Consider the following 13,802-nt stretch of genomic DNA (forward strand, 5'->3'; position numbering starts at 1 on the left):
GGAGATAAGAAGCTGCCAAAGCCCGCTCAGATACGATTCTTTTAATCAAAATAACTGCCTCTTGAAAGCCTGATTAAATTAACCATTTGGTTTTAATCCAAACAACTGTTTGGCAATTGATCCCATTTGAACAGATCCAGGGAAACAGGAGTAGCATCTCCTTTTACTCAGAGCACCATGATGTTATGTGACGGTACACCACTATGAAGAGTTCCCTGAAAAATGCATACTTCTGGGGAAACAACATTCCAAATTTGTAGATGAAAAAGAAGTGCAATTAACGTTATTTTAGGCTCTTGTAGGCTTATCTTGTGATTTCTAAGGGGAGGCAACCACTTATTTTCAAGTCTTGGCCTTTTAGACGTGTACTTATTTCCACGGCAGACTTAAGGGACAACTTATGCCCACACCACCCGTTGTATAGAAGGCAGGGTCAGCTGGTCAACGATCCAAACACAGTGCCCATGCAAAAGTTTTTTTTTTTTTAATGTTTATTTATTTTTGAGAGAAACAGAGACAGAATGCAAGTGGGTTAGGGGCAGAGAAAGAGGGAGACACAGAATCCAAAGCAGGCTCCGGTCTCTGAGCTGTCAGCACAAAGCCCGACGCAGGGCTTGAACTCACAAGCTGTGAGATCGTGACCTGAGCTGAAGTCGTATGCTCAACTGACTGAGCCACCCAGGTGCCCACAAAAGCACAAAGGCAATTCCTTGTATCCAAGCATCCTTTCTGAATATCCTGGGCTTGCCGGTACATTAGCAACATTATTTTGCCATCACTGAAGCCTCTAAGATTTAATTCAGGGAAGTCTATGAAAGGGGTACTGCATTTGAGGAATATGTATATTGCCTGTACATCAATTGGCATCTTGGGACCGCTCTGGGGCACCGAGGTCAAAGTTTAGTGATGCATGGAGTTGTCCTCCTAATGGTAAGTATTGATCAGTAGCCTCAGAAAAAAAAACAGCACGCACTCAGTCTTTCCCCAGCCAGACGCCAGGCTCCCGAAAAAGGAGTGTCTTTCCCAGAGAGCCTTGGAAAATGATGCACTGAACACTCGAGCCTGCAATACATTCACTAAGAGTGAATGACTGCTTCAGCAGGATAAGTGGAAAATGATAAATAACACTGTGCACCATCTGCATAGCTATGATACCTGGTAGGAAGGGGCTCAAAAGCAATACATGCCATATATGCATAAATATGTTCGTTTTCCATGGCTGCCATAACAAATTACCCCAAATTTTGTAACCAAAAATAATACAGATTTATTATCGCACACCTCTGTAGACCCGAAATTCCAGTTGGCTGGATTGGTTTCTCTGCTCTGGGTTTCACAAGGCCAACATCAAGCTGTCAGCAAGGCTGCATTCCTTGCTGGAGACTTCAGGATAAATCACTTCCAAGCTCATTCAAGTTGGGGTTGAATTCAGTTCCTTACAGATGTAAAGTTGAGGTCCCTGTTGCCTTGCCAGCTGTCAGCTGGGTGCTAGTCTTTGCCCCTAGAGGCTGCCCACATTGACTCTTGGGCTTTACACATTGCCCCTTCACCAGTGGTGGGATCCCTCTCTTACTTGGAATCTCTCCAGCTTCTGCCTCTGCCAAATTTCTCCCACCTCTGGCCAGAGAAATTTCTCTGCCTTTAAGGGTTCGTGCGATTCGATTGGGCTCACTTGGATCACCCAGGATAATCTATATTAAAGTTTGTAATCTTAGGGTGCCTGGCTGGCTCAGCCGGTTAAGCGTGCAACTCTTGATTTCGGCCCATGTTGTGGGATTGAGTCCTCCTGGGATCAAGCCCTGCTGGGATCGAACCCTGTGTCAGGCTCTGTGCTAGGCACGGGATCTGCTTAAGATTCTCTCTTTCCCTCCCTTCTGCCCCTCCCCTGTTTTCACTCCCACATTCACTCTTGAAAGAAAGGAAGATAGGAAGGAAGGAAGGATGGAAGGAAGACAGAAAGTTACATGGGCAAAGTCCCTCTTGCCATGGGACATAATGTATTCACACATTCCAGAGATTAGGATGTGACCATTTTGGAGGGCCCATTATTTGATCTACCAAAAAATATACATATAATTTTATACCTTGAAAAGCAGGATTGCAGCCAGTGCCCTGGTGTGGTCTGCACTGTGGCACCGCAATCTGACTAACTGAGCAAAATGTAACTGATGGTGTATTAGTTACCTACTGTCGCATAGCAAATTACCCCAGAAGTTCGCAGTTTAAAACAAATCATCTTTATGCCACAACTTCAGTGTGTCAAAAATCAGGTGCGGCTCAGCTGAGTGCTTCTACCCCAAAGTCTCTCGTGAGGCTGCAGTCAAGCTGCTTGTGACGGCTACGGTTTTATCTGAAGGCTCAACTGGGGAAGGGTCAAGGATCCACTTCCAAGTATATTCACATGTTGGCAGGAATCAGAAGACTCAAGTCCGAATTCACCCAGGTATTACCGGCAGAACGCTGCTCCTCACCTCATGGGTCTCTCCATAGGCTGCCTGAGTGTCCCCCCAACATGACAGTTGGGGATCTGAAAGATAGCCTGGGCTGGAGGGCAACGGAGAGGGGCATACCAAGAGAGAGCCTGCAATGGAAGCCAAATTTTTTTTTTTTTACCATCTTAACCATTTCTACGTGTGTAATTTGATAGTGTTGAATATATTCACATTGTGCATCAGATCTCCAGAACTTTTCCATCTTGCAAAACCAGCACTCTCTCTTCACTGAACGACTCCCCATTCCCCTCTACTCCTGCCAACCACTATTCTACTTTCTGTCTCTATGAATTTGACTTCTCTAGGTGCCTCACCTTGGTGGAACCATATGGTATTTGTCCTTTGGTGACTGGGTCATTTCACTAAGTATACTGCCTTCCAGTTCATCCATGTTGTAGTATGTAATAGGATGTCCTTCTTTTTTAAGACCGAATAATATCCCATCATACGCATTATACCACATTTTCTTTATCCATTCATTTGTCAGTAGGCATTTGAGTTGTTTTCACCCCTTTGCTATTGTGAAGAGTGCTGTTGTGAACATGGGTATGCAAATATCTCTTCAAGATGCTGCTTTCAGTTTTTTGGGTATAGACTCAACAGTTGGATTGCTGGATCAGATGGTACTTCTATTTTTTTTCTTAATTTTTTAAAATGTATATTTATTTTTGAGAGAGAGAGACAGAGTGAGGTGGGGAGGGGCAGTGAGAGAAGGAGACACAGAATCCGAAGCAGGCTCCAGGCTCTGAGCTGTCAACACAGAGCCTGACGTGGGGCTCAAACTCACGAACTTCGAGATCATGACTTGAGCCGCAGTTGGACGCTTAATCGACTGAGCCATCCAGGTGCCCTGGTAATTCTATTTTTAATTTGTGAGGACCCTCCATACCGTGTTCGGCTGCACGTGTTCAATTTCTCCACATCCTCACCATCACATGTTATTTTCCATTGTTTCGTTTTGTTTTGTTTCATGGTGGCCATCCTAATAGGTGTGAGGTGATATCTCACTGTGGTTTGGATTTGCATTTCCCTACTGATGAGTGACACTGAGTATCTTTCACACACTAGTGGCCATTTGTATACATTCTTTGGATGGAAGCCACAATCTTTTAAAAACCTAATATTGAAAGTATTATGCATCACTTCCATTGTATTCTGTTCATTAGAAGGGAGTCAATGAGCCCCGTCCACACTCAAGAGGAGCAGACTACTAGGAGGCAGGGATCACAAGGATAATCCTAGGGCCTGCCAACCTCAGATGGAGTGTCAAGAGTCTGTGCAGAAGGACGACTCAGGCCTTCAGTGTACCAAGGAGCTTTTCCTAAACTTCCCTTGTGTTAAGAATCACTTGAAGCATTTATTAAAATCAGATTCTTAGGATCTTCCCTAGAGGTGCTAACTCAGTGGATCTGAGGAAGGATCTTAGATCTTGGGAATCTGCTTTTTTAAACACTGCCCAGGTTTTTGTCTTTGTTTCTTTTTTCCCTTTTCCTTTCTTTTTTTTTTTTTAAGACTATTTTTTTAAGTAATCTCTACACCCAACGTGGGGCTTGAACTCACAGCCCCGAGATCAAGAGCTGTGTGCTCTATTGACTGAGCCAGCCAGGCACCCTCGTTTCTCTTTTTAAAGATAGAATTCACATGCCATAAAATCCACCCTTTTAAAGTATACAATTCACGATTTTTAATATATTCGCACAGTTGTGCAACCATCACCACTTTCTGAGAACATTTCATCACCCCTTAAAGAAACTCCCATCCATCAGCACTCACTCTGCATTCCTCTCTCCCTCTGAACCCCTGACAACCACTGATCAACTTTCTGTCTCCATGGATTGGCCTATTCTGGACATTTCACATTAATGGAATTGTATACTACGTGGCCTCTTGTATCTGACTTCTTTCACTTAGGATAATGTTTTCAAGGCTCATCCACTGTGGCAGCAAATATCAGTATTTCACTTCTTTTTATGGCTGAGTATTATTGCATTGCATGGCTACATCTCATTTTATCCATTCATTTGTTGATGGACTGAGGAGATGCTTATCATAAAGGAAGCCTGAGAAAGGCTGCAAACTAAGTTTTACAGGGAGATCGAAAGTAGTTCAGATGCCTTAGGAGCTTGTAAAAATGCAGGTTTCTGGGCCCAACCCAAATCTCCTTATTACAATTAGGGACAGGCCCAGGAATCTGTATTTTTTCTTAAGTAAGCTTTAGGGCCAACATGGGGCTTGAACTCACAACCCCAAGATCAGGAGTCACACGCTCCACCGTCTGAGCCAGCCGGGCACCCCAGTACCTGTATTTAAATAAGCATCCCAGAAAGATTCTTTTGCACAATGAAACTCAGACTTAGAGGAGAAGTGAGGTGAGGTAGGTAGCAGGAAAAGAAGACAATTATTCTAAGAACTTTATTCCCAAGCAGCACCTTTTTAACCATTAAAAAAAAAATTTTTTTAACGTTTATTTATTTTTGAGACAGAGAGAGACAGAACATGAACAGGGGAGGAGCAGAGAGAGAGGGAGACACAGAATCTGAAACGGGCTCCAGGCTCTGAGCTGTCAGCACAGAGCCCGACACGGGGCTCGAACTCACGGACCGTGAGATCATGACCTGAGCCGAAGTCGGACGCTTAACCGACCAAGCCACCCAGGTGCCCCTAACCATTTTTTTAAAGGTAATGTGATAGGATGGCAATTCGACACTTAGCAATATGACTCTAACAAAAAGACCTGGGCAGAAGCCATATGAACACAGGATCTTGAGACATTTGTGGGAGGTAGTCAAAGATGACACTTCTTATTGTGGGTTTCCTATGTTTATCCCTCTGCAGACCCAGCCCTCTGGCCAGGCCCTGTGCCCAGACCAGCTTCTTCTGATAGTGGAATTTAACCAACTAGGTCTAATGTCATAGATTCATAAAGCGGAGAAGAACTAAAGAGCTTATCTTGTCCAATGGCTCACAAACACAGCTGATTTTCCAGTTTTAGGATTCTTTCAAAAATCCTGTTTTCCGAAAAACAAAAAAACAAAAAATCCTGTTTTCCAACACTGCCCACTGCCCCCCCACCCCATATACACACACTCCAGAAGCTTCAACTGGTAGCTCTGGGGCCTTGAAATCTGTGGTTTTGCAAAGCTCTCCAGGTGAATCTGATGGTCAGCCAGATTCCATAACCACTGGTCCAACACCCTCGTTTTTGACAGCAGGAAACTGACCCAACATCAGACAACTTCAGGAAAGAACATTACCTAGAACTGAGGTCTCCTAGATCCTCATCAGTATTCTTTGAAACCCATGCCGTCGAAATGTCTAATTACTGGAGCAAAAACCATGGAATTTGGTTTTTGACACTGGGGTACAAGCCTGTACACAAATATACTGTCAGGACTGAGGTCAGTCCTGGGTGCTGTGTTGGCTGGCCCGTGTTAAATGGTAAGAGAATAAAGGATGAACCAAATTGTCATTACCAAGTTAATACTGCTTGGAATCAGCCATTAGTATTTCAATTTGGGGGGTAGCTCCCGGTGGTTTGACCATCATTAAGATTTAGGAATTACAAAATTTGGACTTTAGCCGTATCATAAATATGGATAAAATGCTCGCTCACATTTATTTCCCGTAAACCTGGAAATAACAACTTTCCAGCTCAGTGGTTCTCCAATCTCACTGTGTATGAGAATCACCTGGGAGTGTTTAAAAATGTCCTATTGCCCAGCCCTGACTGTCCAGAGCTCAAGAAATAGAATCAAGGGCCAAGCCCGGTCATTCATTCATTTGTTCATTTACTTATTTATATCTTTTCAGGCTTATGTATTTCTGAAATGAAGCTCCTAACTAAAGCTCCCCCAAGTTATTCTGATGCATAGCCAGGGCTCACACCCACTCTTCTTGTAGCCACGTAAGTGTCTAATAAAATGAGAATAATTAGAAAACTTTTAAGTTTCCCGTTATATTCTGAGAAACATTTTCACCCTGAACGGGCTCGTGAAGGATCACGTTCCGGGATCCCTGGGAATTCTAATCAGTAACATTTGTGCCCTGCTTTATAATTTACTAAGCGCTTTCACACACATGTCGCCACCCGGTTATGATTATTTATTAAGTGTCTATCATGCCTTTTCTGCTAGAAGTTCAAGGTGGTGGATTCTCCTGCCCATTCTTAAAAGAATTCCATTGATGAGGCTTTTCTTTTTAGAATTTTAAATAAGGCAGAGGAAAAAAATGTCAGAAAACGGGGCAGAAATCTCCCTGGAAAATTGTGCTTTATGTAATGACACCAGGACTCCTTGCACATTATATTCGGGGATTGGGCTAAATTCAGCCTCAGAGGTTCACAGACCCTCGGGGTTGAAGTACTGATGAGAAAGGAAATGGGGAAAATGTGAGCTCTAAACCAGAGCTTTTCAGATTCTAAACTGCATGTGAATCACCTGGGATCTTGTTAAAATGCAGATTCTGTTTCACCCGGTCTCCTATGGATTTGAGATTGCGCATTTTTAACAAGCTTCCAGGTGACACCCGTGCTGCTGGTCTGCAGATTACATGTTGAATGTAAAGAGTCTAGAATTAGGGACAGGCAGAGGGAAAGAGGTCGGGAGATTTGTCCCCCAGCCCTATTCCCCCAGGTTCTGCGACAAATTTAGATTTCTCATTCATAAAATGGGGCCGGGGGATTGGTCTAGATCAGAGATAAATAAATACTTATCCCTTATGACCAGTCTCCCAGATGTCGTGGAAAGACAGAAGATCCTGGAGACAGAATGGGCATGATTTCTAGTCCTACAGCCCAGAAAATGCAGGTGGTATCTTCAAGAAGCACGTAGTTAATTTAAGTTGTCACATATTGCAAACCATGACCCCCATAACTCTTTCACACGGATGTGATTGTCAAAGCAATTGGGTTCAGAGTTCGTCCAGGTATGGTTAAGTTTTGATGGGGAAAGAAGTGGCCGTAGTGAGAAAGCCTGATGTACCAAAAGCCCCTTTGAAGAGAAAGACGCAAAAAGGGAGGGAAGGAGTCCAGCAGGAGATCGGCAGGGGAGCCACAGGGAACACACTTAACCCTCTCCCTAGTGTCCTGGCCCTTGTATTATCATCTGGAGCCTTGATCTTCCTAGGATTTCTACTTCAGCTCCTAAACCTGGACTCCTACCATGGACGGGACCTCTCTGGCCCATCCCAAGCAGAAGAACAAAGACCCCTACGGGAGAGCCTGCCCACATTCTCCATTAGAACCCTGGAGGTTCAGTTGGTTAAATGACTTTGGCCCAGGTCATGATCTCACGGTTCTTGAGTTCAAGCCCCGCGTTGGGCTCTGTGCTGACACCTTGGAGCCTGGAGCCTGTTTCAGATTCTGTGTCTCCCTCTCCTTCTGCCCTTGCCCTGCTCAGCTCTGTCTCTCTCTCTCTCTCTCTCTCTCTCTCAAAAATAAAATTAAACATTAAAAAAAATTAAAAGAGAACCCAGTATCCTTTCCAACCTTGATTAGTCCTGTCTAGTGCTGGGAGTGTGCTCCTGGGACTCCTGGATGCACCTCTCTGCCTCACTGCCTGGAGTTAGGCTATAGCATCTCCTAATCTCACAGGGAGATGATTTTTATACCAATTGAATAGAGACACTACTCAGTGGGCAGCCGTCCATGGGCAGAATTTATCAATGCTCTCCTCATGCAAATACCTTGGGGATTACATGGCTGGCACTGCTTTTAGACTTTCAAGGTTAAGGAAGATATTCCCAGCGGGAAGAATATATATGCTTCAGAGACAGACAATGTGCCAAAGCACTGCCCTAGCCACTTTAACTTTTATCTCATTTAAGCACTGCAACACTGCAAATTTAATGTTGTTGTTCCCACTTCACAGATGAGGAAACTGAGGTTCACAGAGGTCAACAAAACTCCCGCAGCTCACAGAGCTGAAAAGTAGATGACCTGCCATCTGATTCCTGGTTCATCAGACTGCAAGCCTGGGGCTCATAACCCCTCACCTCACTGCCTCCTAGACACTGGACTTGAAGGGAAAAATCTTTGGAAGCTGAGAATGAGTGAGAATGATGAGGTAGAGTCAATTTCCTTCTGTCTTCCTAATTTGGAACAAAACAGGTGCCCAGGGCATTGGAACACTTCTTACAGTTCATGGAAGAAAGGATGTGGCTCTTCTGTTTCCAGGTGCTGGCAACCTCATTTTAGAGGTCCTGAGTTACAAACAGATGACATAGAGAGGGTGCCTGGGACTTTGACTACCCCCTTGAGTCGGGTCTAGGTCCTTGTACATAAAAGGAGGGATGCCCTTAGCAACTATCTTGTGCATACCCCCAAACTCTGCGATCAGTTCAAACATGTTTTGAGTACTACAACCTGCCAGACAGTGAGACGGGCGCTGAGAGGTAGATGCGGGTGAGCAAGGCCAATGAGCCCCCCTCTGTGGGACTGGCCTTCTGGCTGGAGGAGGGGCGGGGCAGACGGTCACAAATAAGACACTTCATGTGCAAGGAAAATGACGAAAGGGGACGTCGCCCTGTCCTGGGGCCTGAGGGACCCCATCTCTCAGCAGCAGCCCCATTGGACTGAATTAAACTTAATCAACCCTCCCTTGCCTACGGGGAGCTTGAACCAAACTAGAAGGCAAGCCACTTTTGTCACTTGCAGAACCACTGTCTACGAAGTTGTAATAAATTCCCTACCAACTTGGCTAGCCACTGATGTGCCAAGCGCTCTCTTGGGCCCGGCAGAGAAGGGCCAGGCACGCACACACGTGTGCACACAAGCACACACCCACGCTCATGCACACGCACACCGCCTGCTGCACTCATTACTTTCCCATTCCACATCCTTCCTCCTCTCGGGTGAAGCCCGAGGATGGGATTTCTTTCACAGCTTGCCCTGGAGATGCCGTTAATGCAATGTATTTTAAAACCATTTCCTTTGTTCTTAGGGGAACACACTAAGATATTAACGGTGGTAGATTTGGGTGGGTGGAATTATGGGGGGGGATGCCTTTTCTTCTTCCTTTTTTTAAAGTTATTTTTATTTTGTAGTTTTTTCACAATGGGCATGAATCACCTGTGTAATAAGTTTTCTTAAAGAAAGAAAGAGGACATCTCTTACACTACAATTGCTTTCTAATTCGCCTAGAATTTGCCCTGGAAGATAATGAGGCACGTGGCATGTTTAAGGCTTGTTGGCACTGTGTGGTGTGATAGCAAGGACCCTGGACTAGGCACTACAACACGCAAGTTCAATTCCCAGCCTTCCAGAACTTTCTCACTTTGAGACACTGGGCAAGTCATTTAACTTCTCTGAGCCTTCATTTCCTCAGTTGTGCCATGGAGCAGTAATAGCTCCCAGAAGATGAAATTGATCCAGTAATGTCAAGTGGGATCATTATTATTATTATTCATGTAACTGAAAATCAGCCAATTTCACACTCACGTAGGAAAGAAGAGAAAAGCCATGATTCTGGGAAGTGTAGCCTGGTCAGTCTCAGCTGGTATCAGGGTGGGGGGAGTGGGAGGACAGGAGGATGGGAGCCAGCACCGAATGGTCTCCTGTGAGTCTCACGGACCCGTATTCATGCCTTTGGATGGTCCTCTCCCCCAGGGAGTACAGCTGACCCGTGCAACCAGTAGGACATTGCAGAAGCGACAGCATGTGACTCTGAGGCTGGCTCATAAAAGGTATTATGATTCTGCCTTACTCCCTCTTGGACCACTCATTCGGAGGGAAACGGGAAACTAGCTATCGTGGCATGATGACACTCAAGTGGGGTCATTGGGGCGAGGAACTGAGACCTCCTATAAATTGCCATGCGCCATCTTGCCAGCCACGTGAGCGGGCCATCTTGGAAACAGAGGCTCTCAGCCCCGCCGACATCTTGACTGTAACTTCTTGAGCAACCCCGGACCACAACCACCCAGCTAAGCCACTCCCTATTTCCTGACCCACTGAAACTGTGTGAGAGAATAAAAGTTGACTGTTACTTAATACTATCAAATTGTGGGGAGATCTGTGACGCAGCCACAGACGATCAAGCCTTCAGCGGGCAGCTACCTAGGAAGGCTAGGGACCTGCACGCATGGCTTCAGGAGGAGTAATTCATTCCGAGCCCATTTAACTTCCTTCCATGATGAAGTGACCCCGTGTGTGGATAGAGGGGGTGTGGGCAGTAAGTGTATCTCTCTGGTCTCAGGAGGGCTTTTAATTTGATACCACATGCCACTCTCATCAACACGCAGGGAGGCAGGGTCTTAGTGGTGGTTCATTGATTTGGCCTCAGGAGAATGGATGCAAGAACTAATTCAAGACTTGAGCGAGGGAAAGGAATATACTAATAGCAATACAAATATCAGTAATAATAGTAATACTCTTGACTACTACTCATTTTAACACTGCTGATACTTGTCATCAAAACACCTCCCCATTGGAGAGCCCAGGTTCTTCAGAATTCAGTAATTATACTTTCCTTTGATAAACAAAATCGTTTCAGCCCCCACTGCAGTGCTTTGACAAGTCTCCTTCAGAAACTCCACAGATTTCCAGAACGGTCTGCCTTGTCTGATCAGTGGGGGCTGCGGCCTTGGTCTGTACTGCTCCCCAGTCCTTCTCCATCACCCTCTGCTCTTGAGGCTCCATCCCTGGTCTCCCGCTCTGTACCTGCTGGACCAGCTCACTTCCTCCATGCCTCAAAGCCTTATGAACACAAGGTGGGGTCCTAAAAGTTTGTGGATAATGAGAGGGATATTACAGCCCGGCACAGGGGATTGATTAAAATGGAATCTACAGCAGCTTGGTCCATGAGCTTCTTGGTGATGGCCGCGACAGGGGTTCCCGTCACTCTGTGCACACTCTTGCTGACTGCTGCTTTCCTGAGCCACGTCCATTTTTCTCTGGACCCCCTCAATCTCCCTTCCTCCCATTCCCAGCCACCCCTCGCTTCCTTCTCACAGGCTTGCTGCCCCCACCTCCAAAAAAACCTGTCACCTGTTCTGCAGACAAGCTTCCTCTGTGTGATGTTTTCCCACCAGGGTGGTATAGACATGGTTAAACACCCGGGTTGTGACGCAGGACAAGATGGCCCCTGCTGGACTCCCAGTTCTGCATTTTCCCTTCAAATCCTTCCTATCCCTGTTTTACGGGTGACAAAACTGACTTCCAGGGGGATTAGGTTTTGTGCAAGGACCAGGGTGAATAAAAAAGATCTGGGACAATTCCCAGGCCTCTTCCAGGCAGAGGGAGAACTAGGTTGGAGATCGTTAGTTGAGGGCACCTGCAAAAGCTAAATTGAGGCTGCCTGAAGCTTAGGAGGAAGGAAATGTATGTAGAGTTAGTTCCTAGAGGGCTTATAAATAGGACCATTGCTCATGAGTCCTGAAAAGTCCCAGGGCCAGCCTTCCCGAGGAGAGGGAAGGGGGCGGGGTCACATGCCCTCCTGAGGTCATTTCTAGCTTAATGATTCAGGCGGCAAAATCCCAGTGTGGGTTTGGCTCTCCTGAATGTACTTTCATTTTGCATTATGATTTGCCACTCGAGCTGATGAGAACCAAATTGATGTCATTTCCCTCCCAATAAGCTCTTGACCAGAAAACATCTATTTCTCCATCTAACAGGGATTTTTTTTCCCCACCCAGTTTCTACAAAATCATGTTGCCTTAATATTTGCCTTCTTTTTTAAAGATAGCATTTGTCAGGGCTTCTCATCTGGTTATAAAAGTCATGTGTGTTCACTGCAAAAGAATCTGTAAGGCATAGCACGCTAAACGAAAAAAATAAAAATTATACATACTGTCACACCCATAGACAAACATTAAAAACTGTGGTGTGTTTTATGTTTTCTTCCAGTCTTTTCCTCATGGGTAGGATAATTTTTTTCACCCTAATTGGATCAAATGCCTTTAAAAAAATTTTTTTAAGTTTTTATTTATTTATTTTGAGAGAGACGGAGACAGCGCAAGCAGGGAAGGGGCACAGAGAAAGGGAGAGAGAGAATCCCAAGCAGGCTCCACACTGTCAGTGCACAGGCTGGCACGGGGCTCAAGCTCACAAAACCAGGAGATCATAACCTGAGCAGAAACAAGAGTCGGATGCTTACCTGACTGAGCCACACAGGCACCCTTGGATCAACTGCCTTTTTTCAAGACTTCTATTAAAAGTGGGGAAGGGGGGCACCTGGGTGGTTCAGTTGGGTAAGCGTGTGACTTCGGCTCAGGTCATGATCTCACGGTTTATGGGTTCAAGCCCCGCGTCGGGCTCTGTGCTGACAGCTCAGAGCCTGGAGCCTGCTTCAGATTCTGCGTCTCCCTCTCTCTCTGCCCCTCCCCTGCTCGCACTCTGTGTCTCTCTCACTCAAAAATAAAAATAAAACATTAAACAAATTAAAAATAAAAATAAATAAGCTTTAAAAAAAAGTAGGGGAGGGAAGGATTATACCTTCTGGCTTTAGGGGAAAATGAGTGTTAATAAATAGCTTACATTTATTAAGTACTGACAACGATCCAGGCACTTTATATGCATTGCCTTAATGCATGTAAGTACTTTATATGAATTGCCTAACTGAATCCTCACAACAATCCACTGAGGAAGATGCTAATACCGTGCCCACGTTACAGATGAGGAAACTAAGGCTCCAAGAACCTTAAGTAACGTGCCCAAGAATAGCTAGTTCATGGCGCGGCTGGGATGGTAGATTTTTTTGCCTCTACAGCCTGGGAATATTAACCTTTATAGTACATAGAGAGTTTAATCTCTTTTTTAGCAATAACCGCCGCAACCGGAAAGGCCATAATGGAAATACTGGCGTGCTTCTTGTTTAACTGGGAATATTTTAATGGAACCACAATACATTGATGGAACAAAGAGCATGCTCCCTGCTGACCTTTCATCACACTTTGCTCTTAAACCGTAGAGGGAGAAAGGAGATCCAAGGGAAAGGTCAGAAGTTTATTAGCTAGTGCTGCTACAAGCTTACACAGGCTTTCCTATAAGCTGTTGCTATTTTAGTATTTGATGGCTGTCTAACATGTCCCTGGGCACGGGGGCAGCTGACACATGCCAGGGCTCAGTGCACATGCTGTGAAGTGACTGCTCATTCTTGCTAATGGCCATCCATTGAGCACCGACTGGGTTTCTCTCAGGCACAGTGCTAGGCATGGACTCCAAATGGCGATCTGTAAAACCAGCCACCGTAGGTGCAGCCAAAGTGGTGAAGCGGTATTATAATTATCACCACCCTGCCACCTATCCCCCCGCCCCCCCCCCCCCGTCAGGAAATGAAACACTGTTTCAAAATAATAGCTCAAAATGTTATATTG

The sequence above is a fragment of the Panthera pardus genome, unplaced genomic scaffold, assembly GCF_024362965.1.
Source record: "Panthera pardus isolate Hobbes unplaced genomic scaffold, ASM2436296v1 HiC_scaffold_8, whole genome shotgun sequence".
Lineage (NCBI taxonomy): Eukaryota > Metazoa > Chordata > Mammalia > Carnivora > Felidae > Panthera > Panthera pardus.